Source organism: Kogia breviceps, chromosome 3 (genome assembly GCF_026419965.1).
Source record: "Kogia breviceps isolate mKogBre1 chromosome 3, mKogBre1 haplotype 1, whole genome shotgun sequence".
Classification (NCBI taxonomy): domain Eukaryota; kingdom Metazoa; phylum Chordata; class Mammalia; order Artiodactyla; family Physeteridae; genus Kogia; species Kogia breviceps.
The window spans coordinates 76,339,826-76,353,598 of record NC_081312.1 but is presented as its reverse complement, the minus strand read 5'-3'; the positions used below and the strand labels follow the sequence as shown (position 1 = coordinate 76,353,598).

The following is a 13,773-nucleotide window of genomic DNA, read 5'->3' as shown; positions in this document are numbered from 1 at the left end:
AAGTTCATAGAGACTGATTATACTATTCTTTTTTGCATGTTTTAATTTTTTTCACAATAAAATTAAGATAGCACTGAATATAGGCATATATACATATCTGAGAAAAAGAATTACACATGAATCTCAAACTATACACAGAAATACAATCAACCTGGTAGCACCTCTATAAATATTCTTACTCTTCAATTTATACTTATCAAAGACCAAGAACACTTAAATTTCAGGGTCAAACCCTGAAACACAAGCAAAAGATCCAAGTAATTTACAAAACTAGAGTTAATTATTAGTAGTCACTTACATTGCCAGTTAAGTAGATAAACTTTTCACCTTTCTGGAGAGCAACCTACAACCTAGATTGAAAGTTTTTAAAACATTTATGCTCTTGAATAACTATTTCTGGGGCATAATTCTAAGAAAATAACTAAGGGTATTGACAAAATCTTAGTTGTAAGACTGTTCAATTGTTTATAAAAATTGTTTGTAAAAGGGAAAATTGGGGGAAAACCTAAGGGCCCAACAATAGAGTACTGGTTAAGTAAAATATTGTGCAAGTATGCAATGTAGTACTACTATGTAGTTATGAAAATTTTTAGGAGAGCTGTTATCTAATAACATTTTATGTTTGTGCTGAAGAAAAAAACTACTTAAATGTACGTGCCATATGTAGGACAATTACTTTTCCAAATGCCTACATACGCAAAAAAGGTCTAAAAGGACACATCAAAACCTTTTATTTTGGATGGTTAAGTATGTCTTTCTTGAGGGGCCTGCATTACATTTTCTAAATGTTATGTGAGCATGTCCTGCTTAATTTGGATTAAACCTAAAATAAAGATGGGGGTATTTTCTCTTAAAAATCCACATCAATCTTAAGTCATTTGATTAGTCTTCCTCTTTAATTTCAGTAAAACTACATCTTAAACAGCACAAATAACTGTAATTCCAACATAAGAAGCCAACAAACTTTCAAGGACAAGGGAAAATTTTTCTTTAGAAAGCACTTTGCTACCTCAATTTTAGCCATAGTTTTTTAAAGTGATCATAAAACCACTTAGGTGAAGATGACTATATATTTAAAGGATTAATATAAGGAATTATAGCACACTATGAATGGTTACATCATTTTCAGAATACAGAATTTTAATTAGAAGGTTAAGGGAAGATTTTCATTTAACATGTATTCTACTAAACTATTCCTAAATGTCATTCCAGACTAGTTAGAAAAGCCTAAGACTGGTTCAATGAACTTCCAGGGAGTTATATTGGTTCTGAAATCAACTCAAGAGCTGTAAGTTAATCTAAATAAGAAGCAGGAAGAATATTTCAGACTGGTGAAATTGGAATCAGATTAGGTAGGAAGAAAAACTCAGATGTCCTTTAATCTGCTATGGCTACCTCTTAAAGACAGCGATGCATTCCTACTGGAGAATAAATTTTTTAAAAATGATAAAGTTCTTCCAAATTTTGATTACAGCTCCATCACAGGCAACACAGCAGCCTATGCCCTCAAATGCTAACATGACTCATTCACTCCATCACAGCCAAACCTATTTTAAGGCTGTTTTTTATAATTTAACTATAAAAACTGCTTACTAAACTTCTACTACACAGGCCATAGTTATGCTGTTTATACCCAGACACAAAATCCAAAGCGTTGAAGTATACCTACAACTAGGAGTTTTAAAGTTTTTTAATTAGAAGCAAAAGAATGTTGTGTTGCTCATTAAGCCTTTGAGCACACAAAGCAAAAGTTTTCTCCTGACCCTCCTAAACCCCTCTCCCTTGTCCAGAAGTAATCGATGGATGTTGTTTCGTGTGTATCTTTCCAAATATTTCTCTATATCCTTATGTAGTAGAAAATAAACTTCTGTAATATGTGAGTTGATGAAAAGAGCTAAAGTGTTCAGAAGGCTAAGTGAGAGAAAACAGCACTGAGGCAGTGGCTTTTGAGTGAGAACCTAAACGAACTGAGGAACCCAACCTTCTCAATGTCACAGGGAAGAAAATTCCAAGGAAAGGCTTTGAGGTAGGAACATCTAGTATGTTCAAGTCTCAGTAAGGAGGCCAGTGTGGCTGGAGCAGAGTAGTATACCATTAACAAGGGAGGAGGGGCACAACAGATCACATAGGGCATCTTGTAAATCACAATAAAATTTTGACTTCAACACTGAAACAGCCAGCTATTAAGTGAGTTTCAAGAAGGACACTACTCAGGCAATACATTTATTTTTCAAGCATTACATTTCAATAGGATCGATCTAGTTACACATTGGTGTAGAGGGGCAAAAGAAACATAAACCTATTGCAATACTGTGCAAGACAAATGATGGCTTGAAACTGGATCAGGCCATAGCAGAATGGGTGGAGAATTCTTGTTATATTTTAAAGGCAAACATGACAGCATTTTCTACAATGCCAAAGGTGAGGTATGAGAGGAAAAAAAAAGTCAAGGATGGCTAACCAAAGTCTGGCCTGACATGAAAACTGGAGTTTCATTAACTGAAATGAGCAACACTGCAGAAGAAACTGGTTTGAGGGAAGAACAGCAGGAGCCCAGTTTCATACTTTTAAATTGATATACTTAACATTCAAGGGAGTTGTCAGGTAGGTAACTGGACAGATGACAGTATGTCACTCAAAAGAGAAGTCCGGGCTGGTGATATATGCATGGAAATCATCAGTTTACAGATAGTATATAAAATCATGGAACTGATGAAATGACCCAGGAAGTGTGAATAGAAAAGTGGAAGAGCTAAACCACAGAGCACTCCAGCTGAGTGGGAGAAGGAATAGCCAGAAAGAGAATAAAAACCTGGAAGTTAAGTAAAAAAATGTTTTAAGGAAGAAAGTGGCTCGACTGGTTAAATCACACCAACAGGTCAAATGTAATTGATAAGGACTGAAAAATAACCACTGGATTTAGTAACATCCCTCTGGGTTACACATTTTTTAAAACCATAAATAATACAATTATTTATTTTTTCTCCCAACTGAAACTCACTTTTAAATACGTTTACTTCCCTAAAGAATGCTGTCACATCCAAAGAGTCCATAAAATTACACTACAAAGCTACATCTACCTAAACAATTACCTTGGATACTTCATGCTATATTGAACAACAAAATATTTAACAATGACATTTAGCTTAAAACTTGCTAAAAATAGAAATCCAGAGAAGTTTATTTTTTTCTTTTTCGGCACTTTAACCAAATTAAAAATTTGTTTTCCTAGAATACTGCACATGTCAAGTAAACCACAGTCTGTCTAGTATGACTAAGAGCTGAAATCTGCAGGCTTAACTGCCTGGGTTGAATCCATATGCCTCACCATCTATTAGGTGTGTCTAACTTTGGGCAAATTATTTAAGTTCTGTGCTTCAACAGTCTCATCTCCAAAACGTGAAAGACAATAATATTTACATAAGGTTATGATGATGATTAAGTTAACACAAGAACTTTAACAGTGGTGGATACATGGTAAAGTGTCCAGATTATTACTTCCAAAAGGAAGAAATTCAAGTTTTTCTACTTCATTTTTCCTTTCTAACAGGAAAGCTATTATGTCGTCTGACCCAACAGGGGTGTTACAGAAATAACTAGTTAACTTCCTAAAGCCTAACTAACCTATCCTCTTCAAACTCATTACATTCGCTCATGAATACACGCAAGGAAATCTCTCAGAAAAACCAGGGAAAGTGCCCTCAGGCCTAGGATTACTACTTTCTTCAGGAGGTGAACAGATAGTGGCCTACCATAACAGGTCTTCTAACCTATTTAGTCCTACTTGCACTTAGTTCTCATTACTAACATTCCCCACACAACAGCCTGAAGGAAATTCCAAGAAAGTAATCAGATCTCTCCAATCTCCAAAGTCCTTCAACAGATTCCTATTGTGCCCAAGACAATCTAGACCTTAAACATGGACCTTTTAAGGACCTGTACACTATGCTTGATATTTGCCTACTTTTCCAACTTCATCTGTTACTCTATGCATTCTTGGTCTTTTTTTTTTTTTTTTTTTTTTTTTTTTTTGTGTGTGTGTGTGTGTGGTACGCGGGCCTCTCACTGTTGTGGCCTCTCCCATTGCAGAGCGCAGGCTCCGGACGCACAGGCTCAGCGGCCATGGCTCACGGGCCCAGCCGCTCCGCGGCACGTGGGATCCTCCCGGACCGGGGCACGAACCCGTGTCCCCTGCATCGGCAGGCGGACTCCCAACCACTGTGCCACCAGGGAAACCCTCTATGCATTCTTGGTGACTATTCTCCAGTTGTATTTCTTGCTCTGAGGCCAAGATTTCCCCCCCAATACCTGTGCCTTCAGGTAAGATCATCTACTTCCAGACCTCAATTTCAACATCAGTTCCTTTAAGGTCTCTTCGCTAGCAGCATCCTCCCACATCCATATTCTAAATTTGGTTCCCTTAAATATCATCTCACTCTGTTCTTTTCCTTCAAGGATCTAAACTGTGAAAGTGTTATTCACTTTATTTCTCCTCTAAATGGTCTATAATATTTAAGAGGGCAGGAGACAGTATGTTTTGCTCATCTGTATGTGCCCAAGTCTAATGGTGATTTTCAGAATATGCAATCAAATGTTTAACGAACAAACATCTCTAACTTGAAACCTGGGAGTCATGCCAAATCCCTCACTTTTCCTATCACAGCCACCACCAAATCCTCCTAAATTTATTCCCTTCTAATCCCAATACCATGCTTTTGGCCAGGCCAGGTCATTATTCTTCCTTCTATTTTAGTATCTTCCTTATTTATCACCTACTCCAATCTTATTCTCCTCTATGCCATTTCCACACTGCTATCAGATGACAGTTCTAAAAATGAAAATCTGATGTCACTCCCCAGTTTAGAATCTTTCAATAGTTCACCACTGGTTTCTGGATAAAATACAAACTTCTTAGCATGGCATTAAAATTTTTATAATCTGGCCTTAACTCTCTAAGATTCAGTTCAGCTCCCCTTCTCTTAAAAGCATTTCCTGACCTCTTAAAAGAGTCAATTAGGTACCCACCTTCGCATGGCTCTGCATTTTTCTTGTGAATAGACCAGATTCATTCTTTCTTATTACCCCTGGGAACACACCGGATTCCCCAATACCTAGCTGGGCCACAAGTCATCACTGAAAAGAGGTCACTCCTAGATCTTTCCTATTTGGGCACAGAGATTATACAGACTTTCCTGCTTTCTGAGGTTAAAAGTCTATTTATCTTTTTATTTTCAAAAAAACCTTCCAGTGAGATAGCATTTCAGTATCACAGCATCCTTCTTGTGGTTTGATTCACATTAAATTTTAATGATAAAAAAGTCTAAACAGAATACAATCTAAAATTGTTGTCACAGACCCAAGGAAGATTACTCTAAATGACAGAAAATTTTTGCTGATTTGCAATAATCTAAGAAAAAGTACCACCTAATATGTCTGTCTTGTTGCTAATCATTAAAACAAGTCGTCTTCATTCTAAAGTATATGCAAACTTCAGCTGTTCTTTCCATTTATGAAAAACTCTCAGCAAGCCCAAGTTTGACACTCATAGTTCCATTAGTTTACAAAACCCTGAAGTGGTCTCCCTTAGGACACATCTCTTGAGATACGCACAAAAGCCTTAACCCAAACATTTCCAGGTAGAAGCTATCACCTACACCACATCAACTAAACTTAAACCAGTGTATTTCCTAGTCTTTCCAATGAAACCAAGTGGACCTCACACCTCTTACCATCACCCAGGAAGGGTGTGCATCTGTTCCGAAGGCCCCCCTGGCTCCAGGTCATCCTGGCTGCTGCTGCTCCAGGCTGGGCATCCATGTTGCTGCAGCTTGTGGTTTGTGAGGGGTAGTGTACAGGAAAAGCAGGATGGGATTTCAAGGGAAACAGGAGGGAGATGGCTTTCTGGGAAAATGCCATCACCAACTTAGGTGTTAAGTAGTACCACACACATATTTTATTGCAGCACAGTTTAAAAATTTAACAAATGAAAGATTAAAAATAAAAAAAACAAAAATAAAAAATTAAAAATACAGACGACGTCCAGAGATGCTCTAAAACAGTTAAGTTAAAGATCAGGAAAAATAAGGTCACAGACTTAACAGCCAGTAAAATTCTTTCGAGCGTGGGGAAGGGGATGAGGGCAGGGGGTAGGGGGGTGAGGGGTGGGGGGGTGGGGGGTGGAGAGGGGGGTTGGGAGAGAAAAGGTTTATGTGATCAATCCACTTAAAAATGCTAATGCCTTCACTTTCTCTCCCAAGATGCAAAACTCCAAAGTCAATCAGGAGGCCGGAGAAATTCTTATGAACATTCAGAAAAACTCGATTTTAATCCGGTTAAAAATCATCAGTGTCATTATCATCATCATCATCACCATCATTAAGTATAATAATAAATAATAATAGTAACTAGTAACAACAATAAAAAGGAAATCAGCGGAAAGTCAGGAAAAATGTTAAAAAAAAATTGGAATAACTTACTGTAGCTGAAGATCAAAAAAATCTCACTGTAAAAAAACAAAAATAAAAATAGCCCAGATTAGAAAAACGGGAGGTGCAAAAATGTCAAGTCAGTAAAGTTCATTTCTTTTCTCTTTCCAAAAGCAGTTTCCACAAAAACCGCAAGGGTAAAGTTCTCAATAGCAGACAAGCAAAGCCCTTTCCACATCATCAATCAAACTTAAAAATACACGAGGAAGTAGAGAGGTCAGTTTATGAGAGGCTAAAAGGCTCCTCCTCCTCCTACCCAACTGCTGCAGAAAAAATAGAAATAGAAATTTAAAAATTACATCTTAAATCCAAGTCCCGTTTTTGGAAACAATTAAAAAAAAAACACCTGTAAATTTGCCGTAGTGCACACCAAGTTGCATCATTATGTTTAAAATGTCTTTATAAAATCAGTTTTGGAATGGGAATGTGTGTGTTCTGGAAGGGTGGGGAAGGGAGGTTAAAAATCAAAGCTGAGTTCCAGTGAGTAGGGATGGGGTTCGCCTTGCTGCCCTGTGAAAGGAGAAGGGACAGATTGAGTCAGAGTTCCTCAGAAATGTTGTGCCCTAAACCCCCAAGACAGAAACATCTGTCTATTGCATCTAACACATTTTGGTAAAGCATACATCCCACTGGGATGGGGAGCGCTTCCATTAGAATCATCGCCTCTACCAGTGACTGTCCGCACAATTCTTCAATGTCAGCAGGTGCCTAAAGTTAACTAAATATGCACCTGTATTCCCTTAAGGGTCTCAAAAAAAAGGTCCATATTTGAACATCCAATTTGATAATCAGCAGTTTGGGCAAAGAAAATATAGAAAAACCATGTCAGCAGAGATGAAGAAGTGAGCAAATGTCAAACATCAAGATTATGAAGCAGATTTGTGGGTTTTAAGTCCATGTAGCTTTTACTATGATACAAACTGAAAGGGAATGATCTACCCTGAAGATACATACTAGAAATGACATCTAGTTTCAAAACCAACAAGTGGTCAAACCAAAAGACCCGACAGAACCTATCGGGGGAAAGATGATTTAAATAAGGAGCACATTAACCCCCTCAATAACAGAATGAAAAAAAAAATCAAATGAAGGAAAAAAGATTATTATGGCTACTGAATATTTAATGTCATAAAACAGGCAAAAAGTAAATTATGGTCCTTAAAGAATTTCTGTGGTCCCACTGTTTATAAACTACAACATACAGCTAATTCCAAGATAGGAATTCTAAGAATATGATACATAATAGCACAACAGACTGGGTGTTTCATCAGCTACAACAAGATTTGTAATTGGATTGCAGGTCTTTGAGCAAGTAAGAATGATCATACTTGCATTTCAATATCCAGTCATGAGATTTTATTCTCCTTTTCAAATGTCAGTAAACTAAAAAATTTTAAGCTGTGCTTTTAAAAAGTGTTGCTTGGGCTTCCCTGGTGGCGCAGTGGTTGAGAGTCCGCCTGCCGATGCAGGGGACACGGGTTCGTGCCCCGGTCCGGGAAGATCCCACATGCTGCAGAGCGGCTGGGCCCGTGAGCCATGGCCGCTGGGCCTGCGCGTCCGGAGCCTGTGCTCCGCAATGGGAGCGGCCACAACAGTGAGAGGCCCACGTACCACAAAAAAAAAAAAAAAAAAAAAAAAAAAAAGTGTTGCTTGAGTCAATTACGTATGAATGATGACAGCAGCAGGCACTATAACTCTGAAATTATAACTGTAAATTTTTAAGTAGTAGCAGACCAGTTTAGGCATGACATGTAAGTTACTTTTATGTTTAGATGTGTTAAATTGTACAAAATGTTAAACTAAATGTATATAAGAAAACGTACATTATTTGAATGTTATCTCCTGAGTAACTGTTAGGGATGTTCAGTTATGGTCAAACAGTCAATTTTTGTCTTTGGAGTCACAGCCTGAACCTGGTACTCAAAAATTTCAGGATATGTTATGTAACTGTGACTCATCTACAAACAAGTCCTTTGTACCAGTGTTACAAGACATAAGCTTAAAAAGCAGCAACTAATGTGAAAACATTTACATCTTTCAAAATCAGGAAGCTGTCTCCCAAGATGTTAAGTTGATGAGCTACCACTCATAAAAATGACCAACTAACTTTAGCACCTAACTATAATCTTTGCAATTAACAGTATACCTAGTTTATACTTTGTCAAATCCCTGGGAGATTTGGATCCTTCTTCTAAAGGGGTATTCTCAAAGTAAGGGCTGCCAACCAACATCACATGGCACTTATTAGAAATGCAAATTAGCAGGACCTACCCCAGACTTACTTAATTAGAAAGTGGTGGTGGAGGGCCCAGCAATCTGTTTTAACCAGCCCCCTGGGCTGAGTCTAATGTCTGCTCATGTTTAAGAACTACTGTGTAGAGTTTAATAAGGAATCTCTATCCTCTAGTTAAGATCGATATAAAATAAATTCGAGATTATAACATATCATAGTAAATGCTATATTATACTATAAAACCCTATAGTAATCCTTTTCCCCTTTATAAACCCCAGATTTCCAATATCTAAGAGAACACATGCAGTTGTCACACCAAAGTCAGTTCTCTAGGAAATCTATTATGTACAAAACCTTAAACTTCCCTAATCCCAATGAGAATGAATGAGTACATATTAAGTATGAGCACATAATGCTCCTCAAAGATAACAACTAATAAAGTTACTTGAAAACAGATACTGTTAAGGCAGTTACCAGTAATAACTAATATACAAAAACTACTGTCAATAATGAAACTGTTTCTGTACACTTTTTAGCATTCTGGCAACAAACGACTTGAGTTACAGAAAGTAGAAATTAAAACAGGTTAAAATGTATAAGCCCCCTTATAAGTATAAAACTGCATTCCAGAAAGTTTAACTGATTTGCCTTGTCAGGTAATAATCAATAGGGCAGGAAAAATCCAGTTCTCTTAACTCCTAGGCCAAGATTCTTTCAACCGTCACACTCACCACTTAAATCTCACACATCCACCAGTTAATATACTCAATCTTTAAGATTAGAATTACTAGCTATTTTGGAGTTTATTCCTTGCTTGTTTCTAACAGCAATTCCATCCAAAACAAGGTCCAACGCTATGTGAAACCCTCTAGAGACCTAATCACAAATAATAAGGTGTGTTTACAAAGGAACAGCAAACACCACCAGGCACTCCCGAGGCATGAACATGGGAAACATAAAAAGGTCAAAAGACCTGGAACTTAGTCGACCTTCTTAAATCCTTCCTCTCTCCAACCAACATGTAAATGTTACTAATGCCTATCTATTTGAAATCAAATCTACAATTGTTTCAGATACTAATTTTGTGGCCAAATCATTCCAGATGCATATTAAATCAAAGGAAGTGTTACCTTGGTACATGCTGATGCTAAGGAATCCATATTTCTAACATCTCAAGGCAAGAAAAGTGCCCTTCAGTTAATTTCAATTTCCATCAATAGTTGTTCTTAAATACTAATTTCTTACATTTCTCATTATTTGCCAACAACATATTTATTAGGTGTATGGTTTCCTAAATTAACCAGTCACTGCCCTTATCTCACTTCTAAATGTTCTGCACTTAACTTTAAAGTTCATGTAATAATATACTCAGGCTTTTTTTCTTTTTTTTTTAAAGGCAATGCTTTTGATCGCTATTACAATATCTACATGGTGAGGGGTCAACAAATGCATAGCTATGTAGAATAAGAGTACTTTTAGTTTCTTTCAAACAGGTTTCCTACAGCGTGAATTTACCCCACAGTATTGGTTTAAACTGTACTTAATATTACTTTTTGTGACAGTAACACTTTATGAAAAATAAAATCAACTAAATCTTAGACAAGGATTAAAAAAAGCGATTTCTTGGATAAGTGAATGTGATACTACTTAGAAACCTATGTAATTTCTACGAACTTAGCAAAAAACTTTAGTAAGTTTCAAGACCTAGTAAGTAGTAAGACTGTAATACCTGCTTAAAAAAAGCATATAGTTACCCATTTTTGCCTAAGTTGGGATGGTCTGGAAAATTAATGCCAGAATATCCTGAAAGTCAAACTTTATCATCTTAGGACGCTACATTAATAATAAACGCAATTCTCGTAATTTAACATTTTCCCAAGATAATTTGGGAATTTCCAGTTACCGCTAGTGTTGTTGTAATTAGGTTCTTGTAAAGATTCAAATATAGTAATTTTAATGCCTACTATTCCAACAGGTAAAGCCACTTGACTTATGCTGGTGACCAAATTCTTTACTAGTTCTGCTACTGATTTAATATGACCCTGGCAATCAACACTCATGCCTCGGTTCCTGTCTGAGAAAGATAGTAATACCTACCTCAAGCAAGTTCCACTAACTTATATATTTCAAGTGATTTGTAACCTGCAGATAAAAAGCCACCTTTAATTATTACTGTTAATACGTAAATGAGATCACAGTTTTAAAAAATAAAATTGAAAGTAACTATTTCGAGGTCCATCATTTCTTCAGAAAGGAGTAAAATAAAATAATCAGTAAAATATCAAATCTATTGTTATAACATTTACTATTCTTAAACCCTGAGGTGCCCTCCAGAATTTAGAAGCTTGCGGTACAATAAATATCTGCTTGATAACCCTTCCCCATCCCCCGCTCAGTGTTTATATTTAACAGGAGGCATCGGCACTACATTAACTTGAACTACATTAATGAGCATCTCGACCGTCCCTTTCGTCATCTCTTTTAGAAGTCTTCATGATCATAGAAAATGAAAGAACAGCATCCGTTAACGCAGGAGAGCGAAAAAGAAAAGGGACATTTTCCCTGCCGATTGTGGCCTAGAGGACACTAGGTTAAAAATCTACGCAAGGGCTGAGGCCTATAAAACTCTCGCGCGCGTAAAACCTAATCCCCCAAAGCAAATAAAATAAATGGGGGGCCTACGTACTCTACCGAGAGACGGGTTCCCTCGTCTTCTCTCCCACACCCCCTCGCGTTCCCCAAAAAACCCAGCGCCTCCCCAGCTTCCGTCCCCTCCACTTACCAGGAGGGGGAAGGGAGAAGAGATTCGATTCTGAATCTCCTACTCCCGGGTTCTACGCGGAGAAGCCGACTGCTGCTCGAGGTCCGCAACGCGGCCGCAACCGCTCAGCCTTCGCCTCTTCACAAAATGGCCCCCGCGTCTCCTCTGCCGCCGAGGCGAAGGCCTAACCCCCGCCCCACTCCTAGGAATCCTCCTATTGGCTGAGACTTTTCTCGCTCCCGCTTCTAATTAGACAGTTTTACAGCTCCTCACAATTCTATCCAATCACAATTAGTAGTGGGTTAGACTAACCTAGCGAATTTCCACATGCGTGAAAGAGACTAGTTTGTAACTGGTCATTTTTCCTGTCACTTATCGCCTGAGAAATGCTTATTGGCCAGTGTACCTGACGAAGCGCTGGGTGGAAACTTGCCTTTGTACCGCGCACCGCTTCACATCCGGGTATCCGGAAGGTCTGATTGGCGGCCGCGGGATCCTATCTGTGCTCCTCAGAGCGCCTAGTAGAAGGCCCGCCCGGATCTCGGAATTCCCGCGGCGGAGCGGGGGAAGGGCGAGGAAGGATTGCTGGGTTTTGTTTGCTAGCGGCTGGAAGGATCCGCCCTAGCCCCGGGCATAGGTAAAAGGAAAATCTCTAAGTTAGTTCTCTGTCCTGCGGTGTGGATAAAGAAAACACTTTTCTTAGAGTGGGAAGGGAGCACTAAAGACCAGAAAACTAACCAGCCCAGCAGTGTTTCCAACCCTAGAGCTCCTTCCTGGACACTTCTCAGCCTGTCAAGCCCTTCTTCAGACAACCCATATCTCGGCCAAAACAACTGACTCCCTTACCTCGCCACCACAAAAGGTAAAGTCCAAAATGCTGGCCTGGAATATACTACAGCACCCATCCTCTGGCCCCAAATCATCTCACTTGCTAATACCCTACATGTCAACCAAATTGGCTTATCCGGCTATCTCTCCCCTGCCCGTCCCCGAAATCTGGTCCCTTAATTCCCCTCACCCTGAAATGGCCCGTCCCCCACCTACTGGCATCGTCTGCACTGCAGTCCCTCTGGTTGTATTATAGCAGACATGCACGCTATGGAATAGGACCAGCTGTGCTAGGAATGAAAGATATTTCTCTGTGTAGTTAGGAACGCAAGATGCAGAACACTATCTAGAGAATGTGATACCATCTGTATACATTTCAAGGAATGTATGCATATGTGAATGCAGTTGTATGCATTAGTTTTGAATTAATTCTGAATTTCAGAGAGGTTCACAAGGAAACTTACCTGTCAAAGGAGAAAATTAAGACAATTTAGTAACGAGTTTAATGTCCTTTACTCAAAGGAAAACAATCCATGGTTGGAAGAGTACAGTGACTCATAAGCCATGGAGCACTCCCCCAGGGAGTTTGAGCAAGAGTGAGTTTTATGCGGCATTAGAAGCGGCAAGGCAATCAGGGTGGGATTGGCTGGGGTTGTGAATATGACCTTATTTAGAAAGATTAAGGAACAAGGAAATAAGTATAGAGCCCAGAAATATGGCGTTTGAGGATTGGCTGACTGGATGTACTGCGTTTCTGGTCAAGCTGCGCCTTTACAGGAACATGAATTTTCGGTTTGCTGATGTGACACCCCCAGCAGGAGCGACTCCATCTTGGGCCTAGAAATTTATTTTGACATACCTTTGGAGAGCGAACCTTTTGCCTTTTTCGTTGGTATGCCTTTCTGTACTGTTTGAGTTATTTGCCATATGCATATATTGCTTTAAGCAGATTTAAAAAGCAAAACCAAAAGCATGTAAGAAAAAATATACTGAAATGTTAATAGTGGTTCTCTCTTGGTGGGAGAACTACGTGTGCCTTTTTTTTCTCACTTCCTTGTGCTTTTCTATATTTTCCAAATTGTCAGCTTTGAACAAGTAATCAGAGGGAAAACATCTCCAAGTGCTTAAAGCCTCAGCTCAATTGCCACGTTGCAGTTTATTTAAAACGACCTTATAGCACTGTGGTTAATTTTACACTCATCTCTTCTCCCCTCCTAGATAGTACGTCTTTTTTTCTTTTTTTTTCTAATATTTATTTATTTGGCTTCATCAGGCCTTCCTTGCGGCATGAGGGCTCTTCATTGTGCCGTGCGGGCTCTCTAATTGTGGCACGCGGGCTCAGTAGCTGTGGCACATGGGCTTAGTTGCCCCGTGACATGTGGGATCTTAGCTCCCTGACCAGGTATCGAGCCCACGTCCCCTGCATTGAAAGGCGGATTCTTAACCACTGGACCACCAGGGAAGTC

General features: G+C 38.8%; 2 protein-coding genes across 37 annotated transcripts in view; one reads left to right on the top strand and one right to left on the bottom strand.

The window, feature by feature from the left end:
* The window catches only part of HNRNPC (heterogeneous nuclear ribonucleoprotein C), a 45,860-nt gene extending 34,180 nt beyond the window's left edge, over positions 1-11,680 (bottom strand). For 4 of the 29 annotated variants that reach the window (XM_067028833.1, XM_067028840.1, XM_067028843.1 and 1 more), the window contains exons 1-4: positions 11,501-11,649; positions 10,816-10,860; positions 6,832-6,995; positions 6,477-6,502 (exon numbers count right to left, since the gene is read on the bottom strand). The gene's annotated coding sequence lies outside the window, so the exon portion shown is untranslated. Of the gene's footprint in view, positions 1-5,722; positions 6,503-6,831; positions 6,996-10,815; positions 10,861-11,500 lie in introns of those variants that run through there. The other 25 variants (XM_059057427.2, XM_067028841.1, XM_059057432.2 and 22 more) reach the window with 15 other exon arrangements.
* Positions 11,681-12,022: 342 nt separating this feature from the next.
* Positions 12,023-13,773, top strand: part of RPGRIP1 (RPGR interacting protein 1) — a 105,171-nt gene continuing 103,420 nt past the window's right edge. For 5 of the 8 annotated variants that reach the window (XM_067028823.1, XM_067028827.1, XM_067028822.1 and 2 more), the window contains exon 1: positions 12,023-12,341. The gene's annotated coding sequence lies outside the window, so the exon portion shown is untranslated. The remainder of the gene's footprint in view (positions 12,342-13,773) is intronic. The other 3 variants (XM_067028825.1, XM_067028821.1, XM_067028826.1) reach the window with 2 other exon arrangements.